A 16882-nucleotide genomic window follows, 5' to 3' on the forward strand; every position below is an offset into this window, starting at 1 on the left:
CGCCGTGTTTGGAGGAAGAGAAATGCTGCCTATGACCCAAAGAACACCGTCCCCACTGTCAAGCATGGAGGTGGAAATGTTATGTTTTGGGGGTGTTTCTCTGCTAAGGGCACAGGACTACTTCACCGCATCAATGGGAGAATGGATGGGGCCATGTACCGTACAATTCTGAGTGACAACCTCCTTCCCTCCGCCAGGGCCTTAAAAATGGGTCGTGGCTGGGTCTTCCAGCACGACAATGACCCAAAACATACAGCCAAGGCAACAAAGGAGTGGCTCAGGAAGAAGCACATTAGGGTCATGGAGTGGCCTAGCCAGTCACCAGACCTTAATCCCATTGAAAACTTATGGAGGGAGCTGAAGCTGCGAGTTGCCAAGCGACAGCCCAGAACTCTTAATGATTTAGAGATGATCTGCAAAGAGGAGTGGACCAAAATTCCTCCTGACATGTGTGCAAACCTCATCATCAACTACAGAAGACGTCTGACCGCTGTGCTTGCCAACAAGGGTTTTGCCACCAAGTATTAGGTCTTGTTTGCCAGAGGGATTAAATACTTATTTCCCTCTGCAGAATGCAAATAAATTCATATACTTTCCACAATGTGATTTTCCGGATTTAATTTGTGATGTGCTATCTCTCACTGTTACCAATAACCTACCCTTCAATTATGGGCTGCTCATGTCTTTGTCAGTGGGCAAACTTACAAAATCAGCAAGGGATCAAATACTTATTTCCCCCACTGTAAGGGGCTAAGGGTAAGATGTGTACTTGGGACCTTTTATGTGAAGTCTACTGCAGTACTCCCTAGGGTGCCCACTGCTCTGCTGGGATGTCTGTATGGCAGTCTACTTAGAATGCTGGCTTCTTCTACTTCACAATGGCTTGATTTTGTGTGTTTTTCACTTGGACTTTATTTTTCTCCGAAAATGGTCCAAAAAGATAGACATACTAAGCACAAAACATCTAGGAAGTAACCATTTTTAAAACTAAATGATAGACATTTTTCAGATTCACAAATAGCCATGTACACTTGATTTTTGGACGTTTTCAGCAAAATATCCAAATTTGGATTTAGACGTCATATCGAAAATGCCTCTCTTTATTTTGCAGTGATTATAATATGAAAATACTTCAAGAATGAAATAAAGTAAAATGACATGCCAGTCAAGTGATGTTTTATCTTGTTGCACCAATGGTATGTTGTATGGGAAACATTTTCAGCTTGGTTTGATTTCAGATCAACTATCCTTCTGTTTTTGTTTTTTTTTTTTGTTACTTTTGTACCCCGTGCTTTCCCACTCATGGCAGGCTCAATGCAGCTTACATGGGGCAATGGAGGGTTAAGTGACTTGCCCAGAGTCACAAGGAGCTGCCTGTGCCTGAAGTGGGAATTGAACTCAGTTCACCAGGACCAAAGTCCACCACCCTAACCACTAGGCCACTCCTCCACTCTGTTCAGTTTTAGATCCCAAAAATCTTCATTTGGTTCCATTAAAGTCAATGGAGAAAGCTATTTTGCATTCTAACAATAGGCGTTCTATTTGCTTAAGATTTGCTTGCAATCAGTACTAACAGAGGCAACACCTCTCCAAGACAATGAGAATGACATGAACACCTGATGGCAACAAGATTCAGGCAAAGTATACTAACAAAAAGCATGAAAAGCCACCATAAAAGAGCAAAAGTGACACAAACAGGGGAATGAACTCCCCAAGGAAATTCATAAATATCTCAGGTCATCATTGGGTGAATTATAAAGAAGTAATAACTTCGACATGTAGACTTCAAAGCCTTTGGGTGCAGGGCAAAGAAACACCAACCGGGATTGGAGTTTTATGGTGTAATTTACTCATTTGAGATATTCGTGAAGGAGTATCCAAGTTTCTCAATAAACAGGTTTTCTTGGGAAAGTTTGATGGCAAGAGTCTGTTTTCAGTCATATTGTCAACGAGATCACACAAAAGGATTTAGGGCATTTATTTTGAAATGAAAGTTGGAATGCAGCTTAAAGGCTAATCTGTTCTCTTGCCACAAAAGAGTTATTAAATACAGTCTCCAATGACCTATTACTGGCTAAATCCAGAGGTCAATATTCCATCCTCATTCTTCTTGATCTTTCCGCTGCTTTTGACACTGTCGATCACAGCATACTTCTTGATACCCTGTCCTCACTTGGATTCCAGGGCTCTGTCCTTTCCTGGTTCTCTTCCTACCTCTCCCTCCGCACCTTTAGTGTTCACTTTGGTGGATCCTCTTCTACTTCTATCCCTCTGCCTGTCGGCGTACCTCAGGGTTCTGTTCTTGGTCCCCTCCTCTTTTCTATCTACACTTCTTCCCTTGGTTCATTAATCTCATCCCATGGCTTTTCTTACCATCTCTATGCTGATGACTCCCAAATCTACCTTTCTACCCCTGATATCTCACCTTGCATCCAAACCAAAGTTTCAGCGTGCTTGTCTGACATTGCTGTCTGGATGTTTCAACGCCACCTGAAATTAAATATGACCAAAACCGAACTTCTCATTTTCCCCCCCCAAACCCACCTCCCCGCTCCCCCCATTTTCTATTTCTGTTGATGGCTCTCTCATTCTCCCTGTCTCCTCAGCTCGAAACCTTGGGGTCATCTTTGACTCTTCTCTCTCCTTCTCTGCTCATATCCAGCAGATTGCCAAGACCTGTCGTTTCTTTCTTTACAACATCCGTAAAATCAGCCCCTTTCTTTCCAAACACTCTACCAAAACCCTCATCCACACCCTTGTCACCTCTCGTTTAGACTACTGCAATCTGCTTCTTGCTGGCCTCCCACTTAGTCACCTCTCCCCTCTCCAGTCGGTTCAAAACTCTGCTGCCCGTCTCGTCTTCCGCCAGGGTCGCTTTACTCATACTACCCCTCTCCTCAAGACCCTTCACTGGCTCCCTATCCATTTTCGCATCTTGTTCAAACTTCTTTTACTAACCTATAAATGTACTCACTCTGCTGCTCCCCAGTATCTCTCCACACTCGTCCTTCCCTACACCCCTTCCTGTGCACTCCGCTCCATGGATAAATCCTTCTTATCTGTTCCCTTCTCCACTACTGCCAACTCCAGACTTCGCGCCTTCTGTCTCGCTGCACCCTACGCCTGGAATAAACTTCCTGAGCCCCTACGTCTTGCCCCATCTTTGGCCACTTTTAAATCTAGACTGAAAGCCCACCTCTTTAACATTGCTTTTGACTCGTAACCACTTGTAACCACTCGCCTCCACCTACCCTCCTCTCTTCCTTCCCGTTCACATTAATTGATTTGATTTGCTTACTTTATTTATTTTTTGTCTATTAGATTGTAAGCTCTTTGAGCAGGGACTGTCTTTCTTCTATGTTTGTGCAGCGCTGCATACGCCTTGTAGCGCTATAGAAATGCTAAATAGTATTAGTAGTAGGAATAGTACTGTAACATGTGAAATCAATAAATAACTAAACAATGGCATGAAAACCCGAAGACACTTAAAGAAGGTGATTGCAGCAACAGCATTGGAGGAACATGTAAGACAACAAGGAGGCAAAGTTTGAGCACTGGGGTTCATTGTGTATGCATACATGTGTGTGTAGGGAAGGAGGTTGTTCCCAATGATTTGGCCATTGTGGTTCAGTGGGAAGGTCAGCATTCTAAATGGCATCAGTACTTCAAGGCTTACTCTATGCCTTGCAGATAAATATTCCTAGATTAAACACCCCAGCATGAGATAGCATTCCTACTACTCCAGATTCAGTGTTCAGCAATGGAGTGAGGGAATGCTGTCCCTTTGAGCTGTGAAGTGCTGTTTTGCTGTTTGGATTGAATTTGACTATTTGGAGAAGGTTTTGTTTTATTCCCCAATAGAACCCCTAATGAAGGCTCTGGTGCCGAAACACAGCCCGCGATGGGTTTCTACTGTCAGCATGTATCACATGTTGAACCTTGGAAATAAACATTTTTCTTTGATCATCTTGGAGATTGTGATTGGCTTCTTCCACTCCTGTGTGTTTCCTATGTTTGTCTGTGGAAGATCTTGTTTTCCTGTTTTGTTTCTATATAATTATCTCCCCCCCCCCCCCCCCCACAGGTTCTTGGAACCTAATTTCATCATAGAAAAAGAATTCTCATAGAAACAATTCCCTCCAGTGGGACATAAATGTTATTAATAGTGATCAGATTGCTGCTCTACAGACTTATTCAACATCATCAATACTGTATAAAAAGGTTATGTGCTCCTACCACTTTTGTTTCTTCTGGCTGTAGATTTTGTGGAAAACATTGAACATTTAGTGGAATGATCAAATATAGCACTGCCGGCCCGTGATAAAAAAAAAAAGTGAGAGTCTAGATCATTGAAGTTGATGGTCAAGCCTGTGCATGAATAGCCATTAACTAGCAACCTCTCAAAGACATGGATAATGTCACCTATCTTGGCTGTTTTATGTCCAGTGATGCCAGTATCTAGAGGGATGTCAATTAAAGGCTTGGTAAGGTGGCATCCATATTTCAGTGGATGTGTCAAATATTGGCAACAGCAACAATCAACACTATGATAATAGGTAAGCTCTATTAAGCTATTGACCTGCACAATGTAATCTATGCCTGTGAAATATACAAAATTACTATTAAGATAGCACAAAAACTGAATGTATTCCATCAGCGGTGCCTGTGAAGAATTCTTGTTGTCACCTATCATGACTGTATTACCAATAAGGTGATTGTGAAAAAAAATTACTTATTGCCCCAAGATATTATTGCTAAGCAAAATGTCTTGCTAGCTGAACATATTCTAAGGATGCATAATTACTGACATCCCCAAATCGCAATACAACGAACACCAATAGATGTTAAGATTAAGATAGGGAGACTGAAGAAGATTTGATGTAGCTCATTCAAAGGAGATCTTTAGTGCCCTGATAGCAAATGGGAAGAGATGGAATCTGTTGCAAGTGATCAAATATACTGGATTATACTTGCTGCCCAATGTGCCCAGGTGAACCTAAGTCTAAGTAAATAGGTTAACTTGGAAGTTAATGCTAAATACTTAACATGATCCTATGTTCTACAATGATCAAGTATACAGAGCGTTCCCTTATTAAAGTTCCTTTTATTAACTGTTCCCAAAAGCAAACATCCCTTCCACCCTACTCTACTGGGAACTGATAAAAAGGGAAATGTCAAACAACTGTCTAATAACTGTGTCCCTTAAAATGTATTGTGGAGAGCCCCCTGCTCCCCATTTCATTAAAAAATGGTAAAGAGAACAAAAAAGTATCAAGCAAGCTATATGATGATCAACAAGGAAAATCTAAGTGTATAAAGAAACTTCCATTTCTGGATCTGTATCATGAGCAGTAAGGTCTGGAGCACTGTTCCCTCTAAGCTGAGTGGGAATCCTCCACCTACAGTCTTGCCAGTGTGTGTGTGTGTGTGGGGGGGGGGGGGGGGTGCTGTTCACTATCGCATTTTTAATAGTAAGGGACAGACAAGCTTTCCAGGACTCCATGTAACCTGTCTATCCCTAGTGATTGAAAGGACAACATTGAAGCACCACACCCCACTGGCAGCAATGCAATTGGAGGATTCCCGCTCAGCTTAGACACCTTTTTCTTTCTTTTTGTTGTGCTCAATCTCCACTTCTGATCTGTTGCTTTTTCATTGCAAGTGTCATGAAGATTGCCATCTTCCAATGTTTTCATCCCAATCCATGCAGTTTTCCAATTCTGAGATATGATTATCCATACTTCAGTCCTTCATCTATCCGATGTTATTTCTTCAGCATTAAAACTCCTCTCCTCTCTATGTGTTTGTGTGTGCATGATATACACACACACATAATTAAGACAATTTCCAAAATTTATTTACCCAGGAAATTGGGCTATTTGAAATTTGGCCACTCTTCCTGCAGTTAAATTTAAATTCATGGTTTTTATTTATTTATTTATTTATTTATTTATTTATTTAGTTGCATTTGTATCCCACATTTTCCCACCTATTTGCAGGCTCAATGTGGCTTTCAATGCTCCGTTATGGCATTCGCCATTCCAGAGTGGAAGTTACAATTGTTGTTACATAGAGAATGGGTTGACATCGCAAAATTAAGCATACAGGCATAAAAAGAAATCAATCGAAATGGAGGTTGAGTGGTAAGGTGTTGTGGTTACAGTTATTAGACGTTGTGGTATGCCTTGTTGAAGAGATATGTCTTCAGATATTTACGAAAGTTAGTTGGTTCGTAGACTATTTTTAAGTTACGTGGTAGTGCATTCCACATCTGTGTGCCCATGTATGAAAAGCTGGAAGCATGTATTAGTTTGTATTTTAGTTTTTTACAGCTTGGGAAGTGTAGGTTGAGGAATGTGCGGGCTGACCGTTTAGCATTCCTGGGTGGTAAGTCAACAAGGTCTAGCATGTAGGCTGGTGCATCTCCGTAAAGGATTTAACCTTGTTTCTGGCAAAATTGAAATAGAATACCTTGTTGCCAATTTGGTTTTCTTTGGAGGTAGTCCCTTGATCATAGTAGGCTTTCCTACCTCTAGCGCTACTTTCCAAGTTCTTTTGGGCAAAGGCACTTTGCAAGTGTTGACGCAAATGGGTGACATACTCATGAGAGGTAGTAGCACTGGACAAGTTCACATCATTAGTCCTGTACAACAAATGAATTGGTAACATCATTTCCCTACCTGTCATCATCTCAAAGGGTGACACTCCTGTAGAACGGTGGGGTGTGGCACGAATAGCCATGAGGACCAAGGGTAACTTCATGTCCCAATCCTTACCTGAAGATGACACATACTTCAGGATGCTGATGATGGTACGATTGGCTCTTTCCACTTGTCCTGAGGACTGAGGCCTGTAGGCGATGTGCAATTTACTCTTTACTCCGAGCATTTTCCACATGTGTTGGATTACTTCTGCAGTAAACTGGGATCCTTGGTCTGAATCCACCCGCATGGGTAGACCCCACCTGCTGAACACGTAGTTTGTGCGGCTGCCAGGATCTATTATTTTACCTTGATTTCAGATGCTGTTTTCTCCCCCACCCCAGAAGATGCTGCCTTAGGCAATCACTTAGTCTTGCCTAATATTTGGGCTGGCCCTGCTACTCTCAAAAGCTTGATCAGATTTACTATTTCCAGAAAACCAGATGTTGTTGCAGGAGATTTCAGTGGATCAGGCATCCTGGGTGGGTCACCTAAGCCTATCTTGTTGGTGCGACAGAACAGTGTGCTTTTAGCCTGTAAAATTTCCTTTATTAAATTTTGAAGTACATTTCTCTAGTTTGACCTGCAGGTGGTGCATGTTATGTTTTAAACTGTTACAAAGAACAGACCTTTCTTTCCTTAGTTAACTCAGATAAGGAACTGCCTGAGTGATGTAACCAGCTTTTTTCAAATGTTGTTGTTGACTGGGCTCTGATTGGCCTAGGAGCCTTTTTTAACCACTTCAGTTTCAGCCCAGGAGAAGAGAGAGAGAGAGAGAGAGAGAGAGAGAGAGAGAGAGAGAGAGCGCTCTTTGCTGAAGCCCTGTGAAAAACAGTTATATTTGATAACTGGTGAACAGCTATATGTCCTGATCTCCTGGTGGTTTGAGTGTTGGGTTTGTGAGTGCTTTCTGGGAACTGTGGGACCACTGGGAGTATGGCCTCAGTAACCTAGAAATCACTGGAGATAATTTGAGAGTGGGAGACTTACCCAGTGGCGTTTGTGACCCAGTCAGTGGGAGGAGGGTGCTAGTGTAGAGCACAAGCAGCAGGTTCAGGTGGACTTGAGCTGTACTGGGGATGGACCCTTTGGTCATGGGGTAACCCCAGGTGGGTGGCTAGGCATTTCATGATAGTTGTTCATGGCAGTGTGTGCTATTTAGGACACTTAAAGGGATCTTTCAAATTTGGCCAACATCTCAGAATAGTTGGGCTTTGTTTCTAAATCAATATAAAAAATTGAACATCTCTAGCTCTGTTCCTCCTTTTCCCTAAAATATAGCACAAAAGTCTGTCCTATGTGCTTGAGGAAACCAGCTACATAGAAATTATTCACAGCAAGTTTCAGAATGGAATCAAACAAGCAAATCTTCAGGGGATTACAGCACCTAAACTAAAGAACATTAGTTGCTCCATATCTTTTCATGCTTTTGTACAGATGACAAAAAGCATTCTCCTAATACGTGCAGGTGCCACCTTGCTTTCTTATCTGAGGTGTCCAGTCTCTGAGGTAGCCAATAAAATTCACTGCTGCACTTATGAATAATAGGGCGTGCTAGGGCCCTTGGCACAACACTCACTACTGGGTCAGGATTACTAATAGATTGTGCTAGTATAAACAAAATCACCTCACCTGGCTTCAGGCACCACAGCAACATATGTTGGTGTCAAGAAAGAGATCCCTTTGAAACACAGGCTCAGTCCCACCCCACCCCACCCCACCCCAGACCTTGAGTGTTATGAGGTGTTATATTTGCTTAGTTAATGGCTGCTATCCTCTAATCTGATCTCTCAGGTATTACATTGCTTATCAAGCTGCAACTATTCCTCTCCAAGCCTGCAGCCTCTATTTCTAATTACTCTAAAGTGCATGCTATCTTTTTTCTTAGTACAAGCACAGGCAAAAAGAAGACAATTTAAGCAGATTTATGAGATGGGGAGGGAGAGCTTCAGGGTCAAGTGGCTATCTTTATCAGGCTCGCTAGCACCCCCTCCATTTACTCTTCTTAACAGCTAGACAGGTTATGAATATAAATTTACCCCTCCCCCCAAAAACCAAACAAACAATGCATTGCCTGTATTTTAATGTCAGGCGTTTACAAAGTAAAATTGGAGTGTTAGAATATATAGAAACATAAACAAACAATAAAACTAAATATCCATAATAGGCATTTCAGAGGCCTAGTGGAAGAAGGGTAATCAAAGGAATGTTGTTTTACTAGCGTGCAAATTATATCAAAATGGTGGAAAGGTGGCAGCATATCTTAAAGATGGCATAGAGTCAAACAGGTTAAAAGAACTGAATGAAGCAAAATAAACTGTAGACTCTTTATGGATAGAAATTCCTTGTGTGATAGGGAAGAGTGGGAATATATTATTGTCTGACTAGCCAGATTGAGGAAACAGACAGTGAAATGTTAACTGAGATTAGGAAAGCGTACAAAATTGACTTAAAAGAATAATGAGAGATTTTGATTGATTGCCTGATATTGATCAGGTAAATGTCTCATCAGGACATGCTACAGAGGTAAAGTTTCTAGATGCCATAAATGACTGCTTAATGGAGCAGCTGACCCTAAAGCTGATGATTTAGAAATGTTAAGTAGTAGTAGTAGTACTATAGATCTAACCCTCATTGCAATACAGGACCTGGTGAGGCTGCTTTGCAATAGTGATCATATTGGATCAAATTTGGTATAATCACTGTAGGGAGGGTAAATTAGGAAAAACGATTGTAGTTATATTTAACTCTAAACAAGAAGACTATGATAAAATGAGGAAAGAAAATGAAAAGAGCTATTGCAAAGGATAAAGGTTTGCATACAGCATGGACATTGTTTAAAATTCCAATTTATAAACCCAAAGTATTTTAAGTATTAGAAAGGTTGAAAGAAGATCAAATCACTGCTGGCATGTTAAATGTAAAACAAACAAAAAACTATTAAAGGAATATTTTCAGGAAATAGAATGCAAATCCAAATTAAGAAAAGAGGAAACAGCTTAAAAATGATAAGTTAGAAGAAAAGCTCTTAAGGTAGGCCAAAGAGAATTTCAAAAGCTTTCTATAGAAGAAAAATTAGTAATAAATATTTTTTCAAGCACATTTGAAGGAAAACCACAAAAATGAAATGAATTATTTGTTTGTTTCATTATGTTCTGAATATGATGTTAAGGAGACCCCTTCCCCCCCCCCCCCCCCAAAGAAACACTCTTTGTAATGGATAGGAGGAATTGAAGCACATTATGATCAACATGGAAAATATAATGGATCAGACAGACAAATTAAGGAGTAACATTTAAATTACTGGAAGAAGATGGTATACATCCCAGAATTCGGAAAGAACTCAAAGATGAAATTGTGAACCTGTTTCCTGGTAATTAAATTCATTTGTGTGGTACCTAAGCATTTAAGGTTGACCATTGTATTTGTAGTCTTTAAAAAATGCATCAGGGTGATGAGTAGCCTAGTGGTTAGTGCAGTGGACTTTGATCCTGGGGAACTGGGTTCAATTCTTACTGCAGCTCCTTGTGATTCTGGGCAAGTCACTTAACCCTCCATTGCTCCAGGTACAAAATAAGAACCTGTATAAACTGCTTTAAAAGTAACCACAGAAAGGCTGTATATCAAGTCCCATTCCCTGGCCTTTCCTGATCTGGGAAACTACAAACCAGTGAGCCTGACCTCTTTGTCAAGCAAAATAGTAAAAGCTATTCTAGAAAGCAAAATTACTAACCAAATGGATAAACATAGCTTAATGTGGCAGAGTCTAAATAATTTAGCAAAGAAAAGTCTTCCCATACTGATCTGTTACAGTTTATTGAAGGTGGATAAGAATAAATCAATTTATTCAGGAGGTAATTTTATAACACATTTTTCAGGTGTGAATGATATATAAGTGCCTGTTTCTAGCCTATTTTGCAAAGACACATACCAGTCGATATTCAAAGCGATTTAAGCAGGCAGGGGAGACTCCGGCCTGCTTAAATTGCTCCTGGCCACAAAACCACTAATATTCAGTGGTGGTTAACTGGGCAGTGCCACTGAATATTGACTCTGACCTACCGAAAAAAGTGGGCAGGTCAGGGGAGGTATGAGGGACATGATTGGGGAGGAGCTGGCAGATGCCAGCAACATTCAGTGTTGGGACCCGCATAGCTAAGCATATGATTATAAGAAAGCTCAAAAGCTGTCTTAAATTCACTCGCTTAGCTATTCAAGTCCGAGCACTAAATATCAGCCAGGGTCTGCATAAACATTTTTTGCTGTTTCCCCTCTGAATCCCCCTCCCACCCACTGAATAGTACCTCCTTCCTTCCTGTCTTCTCCCTGCTCAGCCCATGACTGGAAGACCCCTCTCTGGGAAGACCCTCCCCCCAGGCTTGATAGGCTTTCCCTGACCTACCTTAGCTGCCTGCTGGTTCAGTGTGGGTGATGGGGACACAATAAAGGCCTACTCACAACTGTCACCTGCAGCAGCCTCAGGAAAATGGCTGATGCAGACCTGTTGGTACTTTTGTAGTACCATGAGGCTCCCATGAGAAATCATTACAGCAATTTTCCTGAAGCTACCACAAGAGGCAGGAACGAGTGAGACTCACTCTTGCCCCCACTGTGCCCGTTGGACAATCAGGGAGCTAAGGTAGGCCTGCGGAGCCTACGAATGCTGAAGGAGAAGGTATTCCTGGAGGAGGGTGTTCCTGTTGAGGGTTAGGAGAGGAGGAAGAAAGGATGGGGGCTGTTCATGGGGGTTGGAAGGGGATTTCAAAGGGAAACAGAAAAAAAAATGTAATGCAGATCCTGGCCGATATTCAGCTGGACCCATATAACTGTCTTATGCTGGCCCCAGCTGAATATCAGCCGGAGTCTGCATAAGCTCCAGTGCCCAGACATGGCTCAGCATTGAATATCTGAGGCTAATTCTGCCTGCAGCGCTCAGCATTTAAAAAGACACTGACCACCACGGGCTAAAAATCTACCTCATAGGAGCTCAATACTAGGGGTAAAATAGCAGAAATCATGCCCATATTAAAGCTGCAAACATTTATATCTCCTTAACATCAGGTATACATGTTAGTGCCTAAAGTACCCACATACATGCATATTTTATAAAACACGTGTATAAATCACAATTCTGCCCCCGCTGTTGGAGTAGCCTAATGGTTTAGTGCAGTGGGCTGAGAACTTGGGGAAATGGGTTCAATTCCGCTACAGCTCTTTGTGACCCTGGGCAAGCCACTTAGGGCCAGATTCAGTAAATGGCAACCAAAGCTTCTTTATTTTTTTGGTGGTTTATCAGAAGCCTTCATTGTGTATGGACATTGTTTGTTGAGCTGCTTAAACTTATGCAGTACTATTTTGAATGGCTACTTTGAACCTTTCCTGACTTTGTTGAGAGTTCAGTTTGACCCCTGAGGCAGGCACAGTTTGCACTGAAACACAGCCCGTGTCAGGTGTAATTTTGGGTGTATTTATCCCTCCCAATATGGTGGTCCACCCACCAATACCTAGGAATAAATAAATCACCCAAGGCTGCATCAGTTAGAAAAGCAATTAGATACTTTATTCTCTTTACTCACCAAATATAAATACAATCGTCAATTGCTTTTGGGAGACTAGCTGCCCATACAAAAGTACTGGCTGTCCAGATTCTCCATTGAAGTAGGAAGTACACTCATTTTTATATTTCCATTCAGGATATAGGTAATATGACAGTAATTACACCTTATTGGATCTATGGTAGTATAATGGTTAATACTTCCTGACATTTTTCTTGAAGGGGGGCAGACTGAAGAAAAATGTCAGGAAGTATTTTTTCACGGAGAGAGTAGTGGATGCTTGGAATGCCCTCCCACGGGAGGTGGTGGAAATGAAAACGGTAACGGAATTCAAACATGCGTGGGATAAGCATAAAGAAATCCTGTGCCGAAGGAATGGATCCTCAGGAGCTTAGTCAGGATCGGGAGGCGGGGCTGATGGTTGGGAGGCAGGGATAGTGCTGGACAGACTTGTACGGTCTGTGCCAGAGCCGGTGGTTGGGAGGCAGGGCTGATGGTTGGGAGGTGAGGATAGTGCTGGGCAGACTTATACGGTCTGTGCCAGAGCCGGTGGTTGGGAGGAGGGGCAGGTGGTTGGGAGGCGGGGATAGTGCTGGGCAGACTTATACGGTCTGTGCCCTGAAGAGTACAGGTACAAATCAAAGTAGGGTATACACAAAAAGCAGCAAATATGAGTTATCTTGTTGGGCAGACTGGATGGACCGTGCAGGTCTTTTTCTGCCGTCATCTACTAAGTTACTATGTCATCTACTATTTCTTAGAATTCTACTGTATGTGCTTGTCTGTTTTTAGCATTACATAGAAAGCTTGGTCATCTCCCTGTGAGACCACTCAGTTTTGCATTCTGACCATATCTTCTTGGGTGTAACTGACTCTGCCCTGTTGGTAGGCCGCACCATCCTGTTATTGAGGTTTTTGCACCCTAGCCTCTTTCTCATTTTGCTGCATGAGGGTGTCACAACAGCTCATGAGTTCTACTGTAACTCTAAAGTTCAGATTAGAGGTACAGGCCTGTAAGCTTCTCTGTCATTTTTAGATCCTGAACCATAGTCAGGCCTTGAACCAAAGCTCATGGCTGTAATGATAATAGACACAGGTCAATTAAATAAAAGGACTCTCCATTGTTCCATTTTTGAAGGCTCTTTTGTGCTTTTCCTGTTGCTTTGGTTTGTGTACTTTGTACCCTCTCTTAAAATTAGGTGCCATTAAGATCTGTGCTAAGTGATAATTCTACAAAGATTGGTTGGCACCAAGTGACCTTTATAGAATAGCTTTTAGGACAGATTCCTGCACCCAACTTTGGGCAATAGGACTTATGCCTGCTGAAACTAAGTGTAAATCCTCATGCACATGTACAACATTGTGCCTAATTTCTAAGAATGCCCCTCCCTTGGCCACTCCCCTTTTTGAATTGTGTGCTATACAGAGGTTATAGAATAGCGACCAGGCCAGATACACATACACCTTTAGGCCACCTATATAGAATCCATGGCTAGCCCTCCATTGCCCCAGGTACAAAAACTTAGCGCTCCTTTTACTAAGCCACGTGGGTGCCTATGAGGCATATTTTCAAAGCACTTTGGGAGGCTAAGTTCCATAGGTTTCTATGGAACTTTGGGAGGCTAAGTGCTTTGAAAATGAGCCTCCATGCGTGCCCAACGCACGCCAAATTAGAGTTACCGCCCGGTTACAACGTGGCCCTTGCAGTAATTTCAATTTTGGTGCACATCCACTACGTGCATCTGAAAAACATTTTTTCTTTTAAGGCACGCTGATGTGTGTAGGTCATTACCGTTCAAATTCGTTACCGCTAGGTCTATGGCTGGTGGTAAGGTTTCAGACCCAAAATGGATGCACATTTTTTGCAAGCGCGCTGAAAAATGGATCTGCGCTCACCCAAAACCCTTGCCTACACTACCACAAGCCATTTTTCAGTGTGCCTTTGTAAAAGGGCCCCTTAGATTTTGAACCTACTAGGGTCAAAGACAGTACCTGCATGTAATAAATGTAAACTGCTTTGGTTGTACCACAGAAAGGTGGTTTATCAAATCCACTAACCTTTACCTTTCACTACCTTCTAAACTGTATGTATCCCTGAATACACATACTTGTGGTTCAAGTAAAAATGTTCACCTACATCTCAACATCTGTACTTTTACATGTGTAACTCATTAGATAACTTTATGAAAACTCTTTACATGTATAAAATGGCCAATATGTATGAAAACTCCTTTATAGAAATATATCTACATAGTGTACATCAATTTTCAAAATGCATTTAACAAAGCTTCTCAGAAGATATTCTTCAGGAAATTAAAAAAAAAGTTTTGGGATAGAGACAAAGCCCAAGTGTGAATTGTAAACTGGCTAAAGATTGGAAGCAGAGAGTAGGACAAAATGGTCAGTTTTCTCAATGGAAAAAGGTAAATAATGAAGCGCCCCAGGGACCTATACTAAGACCAATGTTTTATGACATATTTTCAAATGATCTGGAAAACGGAATGAGTGAGGTGATTAAATTTGCAGATGGCACAACATCATTCTAAGTTGTTAAATCATAAGTGGATTGTGAGGAGTTGCAAGTTGACTTGGTGACACTGGGGAGCTGGATATTTAAATGACAGATGAAATATAATATGGACAATTGCAAAGTGATGTGTGCATGGAAAAATAATCCTAACATGACACTGGATTTCAAATAATGAGTCACAGCCCTAGAAAAGTATTTTGGATTTATTTTGGACAATACACTGAAAACCTCAGCTCACTGTGTGGCAGCAGTTATAAATGCAACTGGAATGTTGTGAATTATTCAGAAAGGGATGGAGAATTAAACAAAGGATATTACAACGACTCTGTCTTGATCCATGGTGCAACCACATCTTGAATACAGTTGTGCATTTCTGGTCATCTTATCTCAAGAAAGATATACAGCATCATTTTAGACAGGACATAGAAATTGGAATTGAGACATCCAGGTCAGGACTTCTCAAGTTTTATAAGCATTTTAGAACAGAATCAGCTGACATAGACGCTGTTCTAAAATCATGTGCCAGGTGGATGCAGCATAAAAATTCATTTTAGGAAAAAAAACCCAAACAAACAAAGAAAATCTTAATGGGTGAACACATCACGTTCAAAATATGCTCTCTAGTTCACAAAATCATTGGCATGGCAATGGCCCCCTGAATGCCAGGAGCGGCGAAAGATCCACTCGCGACCCGAACCCACCACGAACTAACCCCGCAACCGGCGCCATCTGACTTCCCTTGCGCATGTGGAGTGAGGGCAGGGCATAACATGCTGCTTAACGGCGCCTTTAACTCAGCTAAACTAGCACGAAGGAGAGGATAAGGCAAGCTAACGAGACATTTCAAACCCCCCTGGTAAAAGAAAGTAAACAACCTTAATCCTTCTTTTTTGAGAGGTGAAAGAGTTCGTGTCAGGCCTTCTCAAGGTAAGTAAGGATGCTCCTCTGCCTTGTAGCTGCCGGCTCAGAATGACACCCCCCCCTTACCTGTGGAGCTCCCCTTTATGCTCTCCCTCCCCCCTCCGCCCCCTGCCTTTCCTTAACCCTTTCCTGACCACTACTTCCTTGTTTTGGCCTACAGCCCAGTTGTGTCCGCCCTCCCTGATCGGATTGGCCTCTTTCTTTCAGGGAGAAGCCCTAGCCTACATGTCAGACCTGATAGACTTACCACCCAGGAATGCTAAAAAATCATCCCGCACATTCCTTAATCTTCACTTCCCCAACTGTAAAGGTCTAAAATACAAACTAACACATGCGTCAACCTTTTCATACCTGAGCACACAATTCTGGAATGCACTGCCGCGCAACTTAAAAACAATTTATGAACTAACTAACTTCCGCAAACTACTGAAGACCCATCTCTTTAACAAGGTATACCATAAAGATCAACAAATGTGAACTTCTCCACATACATCCAGAATTGCCTTGCTATATCTTCTTGTTATACTACTACCATGTTTTTTTCATTATAATGTTACCCAACTTCCTTCTGTAATACTAAATGTCTATCTTCTTATATAATTCCACCATTCATGATGTATTGTAGGCCACATTGAGCCTGCAAAGAGGTGGGAAAATGCGGGATACAAATGCAATAAATAAAAATAAATATGTTTAGTTACATATACACAGGTATGCTGTCGAATGTGCTGGCACATACATGTTTATCTTAGCCAGTTTTGTAATATAAATTTGTATTTTCCTGATATGGTCAAAGGACAAAAACTACTGGGGGAGCAACCTCCTCTAAACCCTCCAGTGGAGTGCTGCTCAATCGGAGCAGTTTGTCAAAACCGAAAAGTACTTGATAACAGGGGTAAATCCTGGCATCAATCTGTTAGGACACTGATATTTATTCCCCTTCTGAAATAGGGGATACATGTGTATCAGCTAGGCATGCTCTAGTCCCACCCAAAACATGCCCAGATCATGCTCCCTTGCCATTTGTACATACTTGTGGTTTTTGATGTATATATTCCAGCTCTGTAAAATGGGAACCTAGATGCTTATGCAAGATAAAGTACCAGCTCTCAAAAGCAAATAGCCCTTAAATAACAGCCATAATGCAACTAGAAATGGGACAGAGAAGGTGTCAA

The sequence above is a fragment of the Microcaecilia unicolor genome, chromosome 1 (assembly GCF_901765095.1).
Source record: "Microcaecilia unicolor chromosome 1, aMicUni1.1, whole genome shotgun sequence".
In the NCBI taxonomy this organism is placed as follows: Eukaryota; Metazoa; Chordata; class Amphibia; order Gymnophiona; family Siphonopidae; genus Microcaecilia; species Microcaecilia unicolor.